The sequence below is a fragment of the Pogona vitticeps genome, chromosome 12, assembly GCF_051106095.1.
Source record: "Pogona vitticeps strain Pit_001003342236 chromosome 12, PviZW2.1, whole genome shotgun sequence".
Lineage (NCBI taxonomy): Eukaryota > Metazoa > Chordata > Lepidosauria > Squamata > Agamidae > Pogona > Pogona vitticeps.
Window position 1 is genome coordinate 12,435,762 of NC_135794.1, and position 15,152 is coordinate 12,450,913.

General features: G+C 42.1%; 1 protein-coding gene across 3 annotated transcripts in view; it reads right to left on the reverse strand.

Annotated features, from left to right (window-relative positions):
- ADAMTS7 (ADAM metallopeptidase with thrombospondin type 1 motif 7) overlaps positions 1 to 15,152 on the reverse strand; it is a 134,365-nt gene that overhangs the window by 19,935 nt on the left and 99,278 nt on the right. The window lies entirely within an intron of this gene.

A 15,152-nucleotide genomic window follows, 5' to 3' on the forward strand; every position in this document is an offset into this window, starting at 1 on the left:
GGGCTGCGGGACACTTGTTCTCAGGTGACCCTGTGCCATCCAGATATTATTCCTAGGGAGTATATAATCCCAAATGAGAGCATGAAGGTGGCAGGGATTGAGGGGCAGGTGATCTCACTGCCAGTAGCGGAGGTACCTGTGAACTTCCAAGGCTGGAGGGGAGTTTGGCGGCTAGCGATTTCATCGACTCTGCCAGCAGCCGTGCTCGTGGGAAATGACCTGGCTGAACATGTGAAACGGGTGCTAGTGATTACACGTTCACAAGCCACCACGGGGACAGTTCAGGGGGGTAATGATGAGCCAGAGACGGAAGCAGAGGGGAGTTCAGAAGCTGTGGTGGAAACCTTAACCACAGACAGCCGATTTGGCCAAGAGCAAAAGGCAGACGCCACTCTCCAAAAGTGTTTTGAACAGGTGACTGACGCCCAGCTAACACCTGAAACCCCAGTGAGATTTCTAGAGAAAAAGGGGATTTTGTATAGAGAGGCCCTGAGGGATATCTCAAAAGGGGGAGATGGGATCCGAAGTCAGCTAGTGGTACCTGAAAAGTATCGCCCCATGATCTTACAAAGGGGGCACTCTGACATGTTTGCTGCGCACTTAGGGGTGAACAAAACACAGCAGAGAATCACACAGAATTTCTACTGGCCTGACATAGGGAAGCAGATCAGGGAGTTCTGGAAACAATGTGATGTGTGTCAAAGGCAGGGGAATAGCCGCGATAGGACCAAAGCAAAGTTGTGCCCTTTGCCTGTGATTGACACTCCGTTCAAATGCATAGGGGTGGATATTGTGGGACCTTTGCCCAAGGCCACAAAGAGGGGAAACAGGTTCATTCTCACCATTGTGGACCATGGCACGAGGTACCCTGAAGCCATACCCTTGACTAACATTGAAACTAACACAGTGGCAGATGCCTTGGTGGGGTATATGTCCAGGATGGGATTTGCCTCAGAAATAATCACAGATTTGGGCGCATCGTTCACATCAAAGCTCATGAAACGCTTATGGCAAATCTGTGGAATTAAGCACAAGGAAACCACTGCTTATCATCCTGAAAGTAATGGGTTAACTGAGAAGTTCAATGGGACTCTAAGGCGCATGATTAGGGCTTACTTGGCAGAGAATCCAAACAATTGGGACCAGAAGCTGCAATCCCTTTTGTTTGCTTATCGATCAGTGCCACAAGCCAGTACCGGGTTCAGTCCATTTGAACTTTTATTTGGGAAAAGGGTGAAAGGGCCCCTTGATTTGATCAAACAAAATTGGGAGCAGATCACCCAGGATGACCCACAGGATGTTGTGACAGATATAGACTCTTTAAGGAAGGACCTAAAGAGAAACCTAGAGCTAGCAGCAGAGACCCTGCAAGCTCAAAAGGTCAGAAAGAAAGCTTGGGATGACCAGAAAGCCGGGGAGAGGCACTTTGACCCAGGGGAGGAAGTGCTGTGGCCTGGGCCCTGCAGAGAGAGCAAACTGCAGCTGGGTATCCCAGAAAGAAAATACTTGGGTCACATGGTAGGGGGAGGAGTGATAAAACCCCTGGAGGCCAAAATAGAAGCAGTTCGTGATTGGCCTAGACCCACCACCAAGAGAAAAGTCAAATCATTTCTTGGGTTGGTGGGCTACTACAGAAAGTTCATCCCGAGGTTTAGCGAGATTGCAGCTCCGCTGACCGATCTGACGAGGAAGAAGGCTGATGACCGCATCCCGTGGACCAGCGACTGTGAGGAGGCGTTCCAGAGGTTGAAGCAGGCGCTAATCAACTATCCAGTGCTGCGTGCTCCAGACTTCGACCGGGAGTTCATCATCTACACCGATGCGTCTAACAGCGGGGTAGGAGCAGTTCTGTGCCAGGAGGATGAGAATGGTGACCAGCATCCAGTGTCCTACCTGAGTAGGAAACTCCAAAAAGGTGAGAGACATTTGGCAACCGTGGAGAAGGAGTGTTTGGCCATAGTCTACGCGATCCAGAAGGCCAAGCCTTACATCTGGAGAAGACATTTTACTCTGTGCACTGACCATTCACCACTGCAATGGTTAAAGACAATGAAAACCCACAATAGCAAACTTATGAGGTGGGCTTTAAACTTGCAGGACTATGACTTTGAAGTGAAGGTGGTCAGAGGGTCAGTGAACTGTGTTGCTGATGCCTTGTCAAGAAGACCTGAAGAATGAAGACGGCGAAAGAAACATGGACTATGTATATATATTGATGACAAAAAGTTAAATGTACCTGTTTTTTGAACTTGGTTTGTATGAATAAAGGTAAATTGATGTAATGTATATGGTAAATGTTTAAATGCCTAATTGCTATGGTTAACTTAGAATGTAAGTATAAGTAAGTATGATATGGTATGTATAACTGTTGTTGTGTGTTTTGTCCAGGTTGTTTTTTGGGAAAAAGCACCTTAGCTTTCCCCCTACAAAACAACTTATAAAGAGGGGAGGTGTTACATACAGCACTGATGTTACCTGTCTGTCATGGGTTTGGAGGGAAAGTTCCATCCTATGGGGAGTGGAAGGCGGGACATCAGGAGGAGGGGCTGTACTGTATATATATGTGGAGCGTGTGTGAAGAGTTTAGGAGACGCTGGGATGTGAAGAAGCAGCAGCTGGGAAGAAGCTGGTGTGGGAGTCTGTGTGTCAGACAGGGTACTACTGTGTGTCAGTACCAACCTGATAGGTTCAGGTGTCTGTATGGTTAGCCAGAACTGATAGGTTCAGGGTCTGTGCTTCAAGTTAAGGGTTCTGTGTGAACCAAACTGTATGCATGTATGAATGAGACTAAGCCACGTTACTATATCTTATTCACCTAATCATTTTATTTTGCCTGTGTGTTGTTTTAAATAAACCTTATTCTTTTATTGGTTAAAAATCCATCCCTGGTCTGTGTGACTTCTTACAGGGAATGGTTGGTGGCAGCTTAGTTAACGTGTGGCAGATCCCAGTAGGTCTGGGTTTGTCACAACATTGACTGGACCTCTATCTTTAATAGTGATGTAATCAACTGGTGGCAGCTGAATGTCTGAAGCTGAAAACTGACTTTACCTTTTAAAAAATCTTACTGTCATGGTAGAAGCGATTCCTGCCCCTTAGCTTGGATCGGGAGGAGAGAGGAGAAAAACAGAGAAGGGAGAGAAAACTACTTCATCACAAAATGAGATCAATCTAAGATAAAAGTCTTGCTCCTGTGAATATCTAAAATAATGATATGAAATCCTATCCATTGGTGCTCCGCTTGCCGATTACCCTGGTAGACAACAAAATCGCTTCATGATGAGGTTTTTGCAATCAATATTGTGATCACAAAATGATGTTTCAATGGGGAAAATCCGCTTCACAACGATCAGTTCCCTGCTTTGGGAACCGATTTTTCGCTTCACGACGATCAAAAATAGCTGCTCGTCGGGGTTTCAAAATGGCCATCTGCTGTTTTCCGGACCTATTTCCGGAAGACAGCAATTGAAAATGAACCTATGGAGGATCTTTGCTTTACAATGAGGTATTTCGCCCATTGGAACGCATTGAACCGGTTTTTAATGCATTTCAATGGATTTTTTCTTTTGCTTGACAACGATATCGCTTAACAGCAATTTTAACGGAACCGATTAATGTTGTCAAGCGGGGCACCACTGTATACTTCAAAGAACTGCGGGGCCTTTAAATTTTTATTGTGACTTGGCGACCAAGAGAATTTTCTACCCTGAGATAGTGCTACCCCCTTTGGATTTGATATGTAAATAAGACTGAGAAAGAAAAGTAAGGTTACAATGACATTTGCTGACAGAAGACTTAAACAGCATCCCTTGTATACTTATTTTAGGAAGAAAAAAATCAATATGGCAACAAAAGGTGGAAAGAGAACTCAAGGAGGATCACTGGCACAGAAAGAGAATCTCAGTGGAATATTGGGTCAAGAGTCATTTAAGGACTTGCAACAGAGTATTCAAGAGATGCTATCAAGAGGGCTACAGCAATTACAAAAAGGGATGGCTCAGTTTGTGTTCAAATGAAAGATTTAGGGATGCAAATGACTGATATTAAAAATAAAATTACAGAAAATAAGAAACAAATAGCCAGAACAGATGGGACATCAAAAAGAACCTAAGAAAGACTGGAGACCTTGAATACAGAGATGGAAGAACTGAAACGGGAAAGCAAGCAAGATTAAATTACTGTGTTAAAACCCACAATGGAAAGAGGCAATGCCGTACTTAGATTCCGGAATATACAAGGACAAAATTTCTTGCAATTTAGACAGGGTGCCAATAATTTTGGCCAGTGCAGTTTTGGGTTTCTGTGTCGGATTGTATCAGATTTGACTTTTCTACCCTGTTTTTTTTTGTTGTTCCAACACAAACCAAAGAAATGAACATGTGAGTACCAAACCATTTGCAACTGCAACAATTTTCTGAGAAGGGTTGCATTTTCTGACAGAATTGCAAGGGTGCCAATATTTATGGCCATGACTGTAGATGACTTTACTGATGGTATATAATGCCAACAGTTTTTTTTAAGATACAAAAATGTTTTAGTGTGGGAAACATAAATAGAGGAGGGCACTTTTATCATGTTTCATGGATATATAGGGAATTATTGTAGGTGCATGGAAGTTTGAAAAATATTCTATTTCATTTGACAACATATAAACTGGATTTTTTTCTTTATTGAATATTATGCCTGAGATGTCAGATAGAGAAATGAAATATTTGATAATGCATGCAATCTTTACAGCTACAGATGGAAAATATTAGAAAATAGATATCTTGGACTTAGAAGAGCTGACAGAAAAGAAACGTGAACTCACAGAGATGGAGGAAACAGAAGTGATAAACAAAGATTACCTTACAAAAGACTCAAAAATGGAATGACTTAATGGACTCGAAAGATAGCTTGGAAAGCACAGATTAAAGAAGAATGTGAAGGTCCAATTAGGAAATAGACAGATTAGTAACTATAGTAATACTGGGAATACTGGGAATACTATAGTAATACTGGGAAAAATTGCTGTTTGTTTTTTATCTCACTTTATAGTATAATTGCACAAGTTGATGCAAATGTACCATCTCACTCTCTGGAATTTTACCCTTTCTCTAGCCATACCTACCCCCTGAACCCTTAATTTCACTCCCCATAACGCTGTCTCCATTAAAAAGGTTTAAAAAAAGATTTTTGTTAGTTTAAGCAGTGACAAATATAAAACCTTATTTTTTGGCATGTCCTGAGCCAAGGTTTCATTTTTATCTAGTATAGTTCCACAAGTGAACTTTGGCACTATGTTACTTCACATTTCAGCAAATCTCACTGAATGCTTTCAATTATCCTTCTGCTGAGGTAAAAACACAAGCTAATTGTTCCAGGAAAAAAGCTCCAGCAAGGAAATAGGATTCTTATATACTTATGTAAAGACTTGCAAGATTTCATGAGGAAAAGCTCTTTTTGGAGAAGAGCCTTGTTACCCTTTGTAACAGGCAACCCTGACCCCACCTGTCTGTCACGGCTGGGCAGTGGATCATCAGCCAATGGGATGATGGAGGGTGGAGCTGAAGAGGGAGGAGCTGGAAGAAAAAGGGGTGTGAAGAGAGTGTGAAAGATCAGATCTGGAGTGTGAGAGAAAAAGAGCTTGTTTAGAGGCCTGTGTGCCTATGTATTCAGTGAGAGAAAGTCTGTGATTGATTAAATAAGATTTGTCCTTCTTAAATAGCCATTACAATTGGTGGCAGTGAGTGTGAAGTAGTGTGGTGTGCATTCTGAGAGGCCTGAGTTGGCAGTGACATCAGAGTGGCCTGCTACGTCACACCCTTCCTTTGTTTCTTCCTGCTCTTTCCAATGCCATTCCTTGGGACAGGAAGGTAAAGAGAGTGGGGTGGGGAAAGCAAGCCAAGTCCTGGAGCTGTTGCAATTTATTATTCCTTTGCCAAAACTTTTATCTTCCCAGATTTCTTAACCATCTCTTGCCATGAACAAAATAAGAATTGAAGGCAGCTACTTCTTGTTTGTAACAATATCTACGTGGAATTTACCGTATATTTTGCTCCATAAGATGCACTCCTCCCCCCAAAAATGTGGGTGGGAAAGTCTTATGGAGCAAAGGTAGCAATTTCGTCCCCGCTCCCCCCACCCCCCATGGGGCCAGCGCGGGTGAAATCGCCAGCTTCCAGGTGGGGGAGCGTCGCATGGGTCCTGGAATACACTCTTGGACCCTTTGGAGGCTTCCCCCACCCTCACCCCCGCTGGCCCAGCAGGCTGAAATTCCCAGATTATCTTTTTTCCTGTTTTCTTCTAAAAATTTGGTGTGTCTTATGGAGAGGTACATCTTATGGAGCAAAAAATACGGTATATGTTCCTGTACCATCAATTTAGCTTTCTTTGGCAGCCCCTCTCCATTCCCCTTTATTATACTTGCACTAAGTTAAGCACTGCTTTTTTTCTGAGAGACATAGGGAAGTAAATGTTTAGTAGTTCCACCTCCCCCCATTTGCTTCTCTATATTCTTTATATATGGCAGACTGAGCCATATTGTTCCAAGTATAGCTGATGAAACCTCTTTGTTGTTCTTAACCTCTCATTCCTAATTTCAGCTTTCTAGACTTTATCCCTACAAATACTGACAATTGATTTATATTATTTCTTTATGATTTCCTCCCTTTCCATTTCTTTCATATGTCTTATTTTAAATGTTAACTTGCCTAGCCTTATGTAGTCACCCAGAATTCTCTAGACGTCTCAAATTTTTCTTTCTCATAGTTACTGTTTGTGATTGTGCTTTCAGTACCTCACCTTTAAGAAACTTGTATCCAACATAAATTCATTTTTCTCTGAGTTTTTCTTACTATGGCATTTCACTCAGTATTTCTTTAATCATCATACTACACCTCAGCCTTCCTTTTTCTCAATATAAAAAAAATTCAAGAATGTGAATTGGATTTGGATTCCTGCCAAAAGTTCCTCCCATTTCCACCTCATTTTTTAGTTCTTCCTGCTGATGAAAATGACGTCCAAGAAAGCTGATCTCTTGTCTTTTCTGCCACCTTTTTGAAGATTAAATTGCCAGCAAGACAAGTGAAGAATCTGGCAGACTTGAATTTCTCATAGATATCAAGGTAGCTTCATTTCACAATTTTTCTGTTAATCCTACACTTTTTTTGCAGATTTTATCTGGCATGCTCACATTGTCAGTTTTTTTAGATGGTAGTGAGACTCACTGTGGTGTAACGGCTTGACTAGGACTAAGGAGAACAGGCCTCAAATTCCCACTTGGCCATGGAAACCGACTGGTGGATGGTTATAGTAAACCACTCCTTGAACATATCATATACCTCAAAACACCTTTCAGGGTCATCATAGGTTAGAAACAACATGACAGCATGTAACAGCATCTTCCACCTAGATCTACCCGAATTACTCGGCATAGTCAGGAGGGACGGTTGAGGGGCCTAACGCCAAGAGAGGTCCGGAAAGAAAGAACAAGAAACCGGGTCTTCTCAGCAGTGGCCCCTCAACTATGGAAAAGCCTTCCAAAAGAGATCCGCCTGGCACCCTCGCTAGGTGTTTTTAAGAGCCATTTAAAGACATGGCTTTTTAGGCAGGCCTTCCCTTCTGTCAATTCTTGAATTCTATCTCCTTGTTTTTTTAATCATTCCCCATCTTGAATACACCATATTATTGATTTAATTGTTTAATGTTTATGATGTTTTATGATATTTGTAAACTGCCCCAGTAGACGCTGTCTAGGGGGGCGGGGTAGAAATCTAATAAATAGATAAACTAACAAACGACAACAAGAGTCCTTCACCTAGACTTTAGCCGTTTTTTATTTCCTCTCTTTCCTATATGAGGACTGAGCAGCTGTCTATGCTTCATACAGAAAAAAGAGACTTCATGTCTCCTAACACATGCAACAGCTGGGACATCGGCTAGGAAGCAGTCTTTGAATGCCAGTCTTCTGAAATTGAGTAAGAAACAGCATAAATATCAGGCTTTACAGTTGAGCAATTGTTCTGCTTTTGACCTTAAAACCTTGCTCTCCAACTGACCTCCAGCCTCCAGGGTAGAGGGCTAAAATGGAAATCTAATCAGATCATCAGATGAGAAGGTCATAAATCTAAAGGCGCAAGAATGAGTTGCCAAAGATAGTTTTCAGGGCATTACCACAGAATAAAACAAGTTAAGCCATCCTCCCCTGAGATCTTCTTGCATTAGCCTGACTCCTTCTCCTGCCCAGTATGGGAATGATATTCTGCTACAAAGTCTTTATTTGGAAACAAAATAATTGTGGCACCTCTCAAAGAAAACTATTTCAATGTGAGCGTTTATAGATTGTAATCTACAGTGGTGCCTCGCTTAGTGATGTTAATCCGTTCCAGGAAAAACGTCAAGGGATTTCGTCGCTAAGCGATTTTTAAAAGCCCATAGAAACGCCTTAAAACGTGTTTAATGCGTTCCTATGGGCTTAAAAACTGACCTTATGCAAAGATCCTCCATAGGGGCAGCCATTTTCGGTGCCTCTAAAGCGAGGCAAAACAGCGGTCGTTATTTTGTTTTTCCGGCAGCCATTTTGGAACCGCCAATCAGCTGTGTGAAAATGGGCCGTTTGCGATGATCGCCTCCGCGTGATCATCGTAAACGCCCTGTTTTTGCACAGCTGATCGGCGGGCCTTTGCAAAGATCGCACAGCCCTGCCGATCAGCTGTGCAAAAAGGGGGCGTTTACGATGATCACGCGGAGGCGATCATCGCAAACGGCCCATTTGCAAAGGCCTGCCGATCAGCTGTGCGAAAATGGGGCGTTTTCACTGATCGCTTCCCCGCGATCATCGCAAAGCAATTTTTCCCCATAGGGAACATCGCAATGCGATCGCAAAATCTTCATCGCTATGCGGATTCGTCGTTAAACAGGGCACCCGTTAAGCGAGGCACCACTGTACTTCCCAGACACTTTGTGTGGGTTTTTTTGTTTTGTCTTTTGCTGTTGAAGAAACAAACATGGCGTGTTATTATGTGCTGCCAAGTAACTTCTGATTTGTGGGAACCATATGAATTAGTGAATTTCAAAGTGTCCTATCATTAACAGCCCTGCTCAGGTCTTGCAACGTCAAGGTTATAGCTTCCTTTAGTGAGTTAGATCAGCATATTCTTCCTCTTTTCCTGCTGCCTTCAACGTCTTCAAACAGCTGTTTATCTGAAAACTATTGAGGAATGGAGGCTTCGATCTGGAATTTTGGAAAGACATTTAATCTGCCATAAGCTCATTAGAAACGGCTTCCTCTATCAATTCTAAGTGCACAGGTTATAAATAGTTTGCAAACTATTCATATTATTATTAGTAGTAGTAGTAGTAGTAGTATTTATATGCAGTATTTTTCCCAACAAGGGACCCAAAGCGGCTCACAACATTAACATTCACACAATTAAAAAACACAAAAAGTTAAATATTAAAAGTATATGATTTATAATACAATTAAAAGATTACAACATGAAAAAGATTAAAATTATCTGCTAAAATGGGGTTCAGTTATAATTGTTAAAAGCCTTCCTGAAGAGATGAGTAGCTCTTTTTCGAAAGGATAACAGGGAAGAGGCCATCCTGATCTCCCGAGGGACAGCGTTCCATAGCTTGGGAGCTGTCACAGAGAAGGCCCTCTCTGGTGTCCCCATCAGCTGTGCTTGTGCTGGCAATGGGACCGAGAGGAGGGCCTCCTCTGCTGATCTTAACTGCGGAGAAGGCGCATATAGGGAGATACGATCCTTCAGGTAGCCTGGACCTAAGCTATAGAGGGCTTTATAGGTAATGACCAGCACTTTGAATTGGGCCTGGAAATGGACTGGTAGCCAGCGCAGTTCTTGTAACATGTGTGTTATATGCTCCTTAGTTAGCCCTAGTCAGTAGTCTGGCTGCAGAGTTTTGCACCAGCTGAAGTTTCCGAACCATCATCAAAGGCATCCCCGCATGGAGCGTGTTACAGTAATCCAAACAGAATGTAACTAAGGCATGTGTCACTGTAGCCAAATCCGACATCTCAAGGAATGGCCGCAGCTGGTGCACCAGCTTTAGCTGTGCAAATGCACTCCTGGACATCAACGAGACCTGGGCATCCAAGCTTAGGGATGAATCCAGGAGTACACCCAAGCTGTGGACCTGAGTTTTCAGGGGGAGTGTAACCCAATTCAGCACAGGTAGTATCCCTGTTCCCTCATTTGCCTTTCAACTAACCAGGAGCACCTCTGTCTTGTCTGGAGTAAATTTCAGTTTGTTTGCCCTCATCCAGCCAATTACTGATGCAAAGCACTGGTTTAGAGTCAGGACAGCTTCCCTGGAATTAGGTGGAAAGGAGAGATCGAGTTGGGTGTCATCCGCATACTTGTCACATCAAACCCCAAAATTCCGGACCTCTCCCAGCCATTTCATGTAGATGTTAAAAAGCATGGGTGAGAAAGCACAACCCTGAGGAACGCCACAGGCCAATGGCCAGGGCGTTGAGCAGGAGTCACCCAGCATCACCTTCTGAGTTCTCCCCTCCAGGAAGGACTGGAGCCATTGAAAAACAGTGCCTCCGAGTCCCATCCCAGAGAGATGCCCCAGAAGGATACCATGGTCAATGGTATTGAAAGCTGATGAGAGGTCCAGCAGAACCAACAGGGACACACTCCCCCTGTCCAGTTCCCAGCGTATGCCATCCACTAAGGTGACCAAAGCTGTCTCTGTCCCATAGCCAGGCCTGAGACCAGATTGAAATGGGTCTAAATAATCCACTTCTTCCAGGAATCTCTGGAGCTGAGAAACCACCACATGCTCCAGTACCTTGCCCAGGAATGGGATTTTTGAGACTGGATGATTTGATAACTACTGATACACAGTAGTTATCCATAAACAATGTTCTACTTCCTAATTCCATACCAAAGGGAGACTTTTGTTAAGTCAACCAAAAAGTCACAGAGAAGTGTGCACCCTTTCAAGAATAGTATCTTATTCTTATATCTTATCAGAAGTGTTGAAAGACTGTTCAATACAAAAGGCAACTGAACGATGAAATTTATTATATAAATGGCTTGAGTCACCAGATAGTAGTTGAATAACATAGATTAAAACTAGGATGTAAATGTAAGTTAAAACCTGGAGGGCAATCAAATAGAAGAAAAGCGGAAAGTCGAGTTGATATTGTAACATGAATAGATTGGAAGTCAGTACATTTTGTGTTCTCCTCTCCCTCCTTTTTTCTTCCCTCATATCCCCCCTTACCTTCTGTACCCCTTACTTTATCCCAACGTAAGGAAGAACAACCTTCAGAACACGGCCAAAGAGCCCGAAAAACCCAGAACAACCATTATCCCAAGTTGTTAATAAAAAAAGAGAAGAGTATCTCTTCATTAGACAAGATCTTAAGAGTAAGTAGATGAGGGAAAATGTCTGTTTTACTTTCATTCTTCATGCATCTGCACTTGGCATTCTAAGATAAACACCATCCTGGTACATCAGATGATACCATTTGTTAATCAGGTCCTACTTTTAAGTATAAGGATACAGTGGACAAAAAGCCTGTAAATATGTGAACTGAACTGGTGTACAAATATATGGCCTATGGAATGGACTGCCTATAGAATGTCACTGAGGAAGTCTTTGGTTTGTTTCATACAAAGCACAATGGACTGCTTTTTGTTGGGAAAAAGGGCTGAGGATTCCTTCCAGTCTGGACCTTTGCATGATGGAAAGAGCAAAAAAAGGCATATACAGTGGTGCCCCAGTTGATTACCCCGACAGACGACAAAATTGCTTGACAATGATGTTTTTGTGATCGCTATAGCGATCGCAAAAACAATGATTCAAATGTTTTTTTTTCACTTTTCGGGAACCGATTTTTCGCTTCACAAGGATTTTAAAACAGCTGATTGGCGGCTCTCAAAATGGCTCCCTGCTGTTTTGCTGGCATTTTGCAAGACAGGGAGCAGAAAATGGCCGCCCTATGGAGGATGTTCGCTGCACAATCAGATATTTCCCCCACTGGAACGCATTGAACGGTTTTCAATGAATTTCAATGTTTTTTGTGGTTGTTGTTTTTTTTGCTTGACCACGATTTCACTGTACAGCGATTTTGCTGGAATGCCTTGTCATCAAGCGGGGCACCACTGTACATGATTGCTGTGGCAATAAGACTCTAACTGATCTGGAAGACAACGGACAAGGCTATAACTATGGAAACTTACAAGGGCTCTAGGTCCAAAATGTACCCTGATAAGATGCTATAGTCACATCATGTGCCACAGAACGAAGAGATTATTTACTTTCTGGGAATAATGAAAAAGTGTTACAATGCACTTTCTCTTCCAGCTTGCCATCTAGCAACACAGAACTGAATTTTAGGGGTGAAGGTAAGGAAACCAGTCAGAATGCTGGAAGATTAGGGGCACCAGTGGAGCAAGAAACAATTATTGCTTAGGATTCAGAGTCACATTCATTCATGCTCACATTCAGGCTCACATGCAGATGTTTTGTTCAGTTCACTTTTTTCTCATATAATCTTTACTTTTGCAGATTTTGACTGCTCTGGGGCTTTTAGGTCTAAGTTTGTCTTGATTTTGAGAGAAGTTTCAGTTTTTATAATGGGTTAGACTAATCCAGGATATTCTACATCTCCCTTAATGTTTTGTTTAAAATGGGGGGGGGGGGGGGGAGAGATTTCACAATTCTATTTTACATTTTTCCTTCTGCTTTTCTCACCTGGATTCTCCTGGATCAATTTCCCCACATATACCCCTGAATCTTGAGGAACCTGTTCCTTGGAATAAGTAGCTACATGTCTTTCTTTCTCAACCTTTAGGCCAAAGAGCTGGATCATGGTGAGCTTCAACTAGAGGACTAGTGGAAGTTAGGGGCAAATGTAGTGTTTTATAAAGGGCTAAGTGTGACTGGTTTTGGATAACTCTAAATTCATCTGATACTTAAATACAGGTAGCTCTGCTTTGCACTTTTCATTTCACCATTGTATTGTGTTAGAAATTAATTTATTTCCCTTTGATTTCTTTTACATTGTGTCTTCATTTTTGCATCTTATTCCTTGTTTATCTGCTGTGATTTATCTTTAAATTAATTGCACCTGTGGATAGCCATTGGGACAAATAAAGGACCTCATTTTCACTGAGTAGGGCTAACACACATCTGCTTTAACTCTCTTCAACAGTCTCATTTTTTCAAGCATAGTTGTATTTTCCTGCTTAAATTTAACAACACAAAGATTCATAGAATTTTTGTGACATGAAAATGCATACCTGTTTTGTGTGCACAAAAAAATCTTAAATATTTTTGCACAGTTTCCAAATACACATTTAAAACCTTATCTTAATATACAGTATGGCTGTTTTCCAAGCATATGCATTTTTGTTTATCATCCTCAGGTTTTGAAGGGAGAACTCCATTGCACATTTTAGAGAAGTGCAAAAACTGAGAGATAATTGTGTTCTAGTCTACATATTTATTTCACAGGATCGGGTTAGTAAATAAATGCAAACCTAACAGGTTTTATCTCATCTATTCTAAATAGAGTCACAACAGGTTCAATGACCATACGAATTTACAAATAGTGCTCAACTTGAGGTGCGAAGAGCAGGTGATGTAGTGGGGGAGATGCAGCACAGAATAGGTAGAGAAGTAGTACAGGAATACCTGGCTACTCTACATGAATTCAAGTCTCCAGGGCCAGACGAATTACATCCAAGGATATTAAAAGAACTGACAGAAGTAATTTCAGGACCACTGGCAATAATATTTGAGAATTCTTGGAGAACAAGAGAAGTCCCCACAAACTGGAGGAGCGCAAATGTTGTCCCTATCTTCAAAAAGGGGGGAAAAAGACCCAAATAATTATTGCTTCAGTCATCCTGGAAAAATTCTAAAGCAGATCATTAAACAGACAGTTTGTTATTACTAAGAAAGCAATGCTGTCATCACTAAAAGGCAAAGAGGCAGTCCTGAAAGCAGGCAAATCAGGGAGCTGGATAGGGGACAGACTGTATATGTCTCCAGTGTGTAAGGGATTGCCACTCTCGAACTGGCCTTCTCAGCCACACTAGACGCTGTTCCAAGACCTCTATTCAGAACACGTCACCATAGTCTCTCAAGACTGAAGGATGCCTACACATCACTAAAAGTCAACATGGATTTCTCAAAAACAAGTCATGCCAGAGTAATCTGATCTCTTTTTTTTATAGAGTTACAGGCTTGATAGATGAAGGAAATGCTGTAGATGTAGCATATCTTGATTTCAGTAAGGCCTTTGACAAAGTTCCCCATGATATTCTTGCATAGACAATAATAAATTTTGGGCTAGACAGTGCTACTGTTCGATGGATTTGTAATTGGTTGACTGACTGAACCCAAAGAGTGCTCACCAATGGCTTCTCTTCATCCTGGAGAGAGATAACTAATGGGGTGCCTCAGGGTTCTGTTCTGGACCCTGTGCTATTCAACATCTTTATCAATGACTTGGATGAAGGAATAGAAAGTATGCTGATTAAATTTGCAGGTGATATAAAATTGGTAGGGGTTGCTAATTTCCCAGAGGACAGGATTAAAATTCAAAATGACTTTGACAGATTAGAGTCCTGGGCCAAAACTAACAAAATGAATTTCAACAGGGAGAAATGTTAGTTCCTATACCTAGGAGAAAAAAATGAACTGCACAGATATAGGATGGAAGACACCTGGCTAGACAACAGTAGCAGTGAAAGGGATCTAGGAGTCTTGGTAGACCACAAGCTGAACATGAGTCAGCAGTGTGATGCGGCTGCCAAGAAAGCCAATGTGATTCTTGGTTGCATCAATAGGAGTATAGTGTCTAAATCAAGGGAAGTACCACTCTATTCTGCTTTGGTCAGACCTCACCTGGAGTATTGTGTCCAGTTCTGGGCACCTCAATTCAAGAAGGGTGTTGACAACCTGGAACATGTCCAGAGGAGGGCGACCAAAATGGTCAAAGGTCTGGAAGCCATGTCCGATGAGGAGTGGCTTAGGGAGCTGGGAATGTTTAGCCTTACAAAAAAGGTTAAGAGAGGACATGATAGCCATGTTTAAATATTTGAAGGGATGTCATGTCGAGGAAGGGACAGGTTTGTTTTCCACAGCTCCAGCCACTAGGACAAGGAGCAATGGTTTCAAAC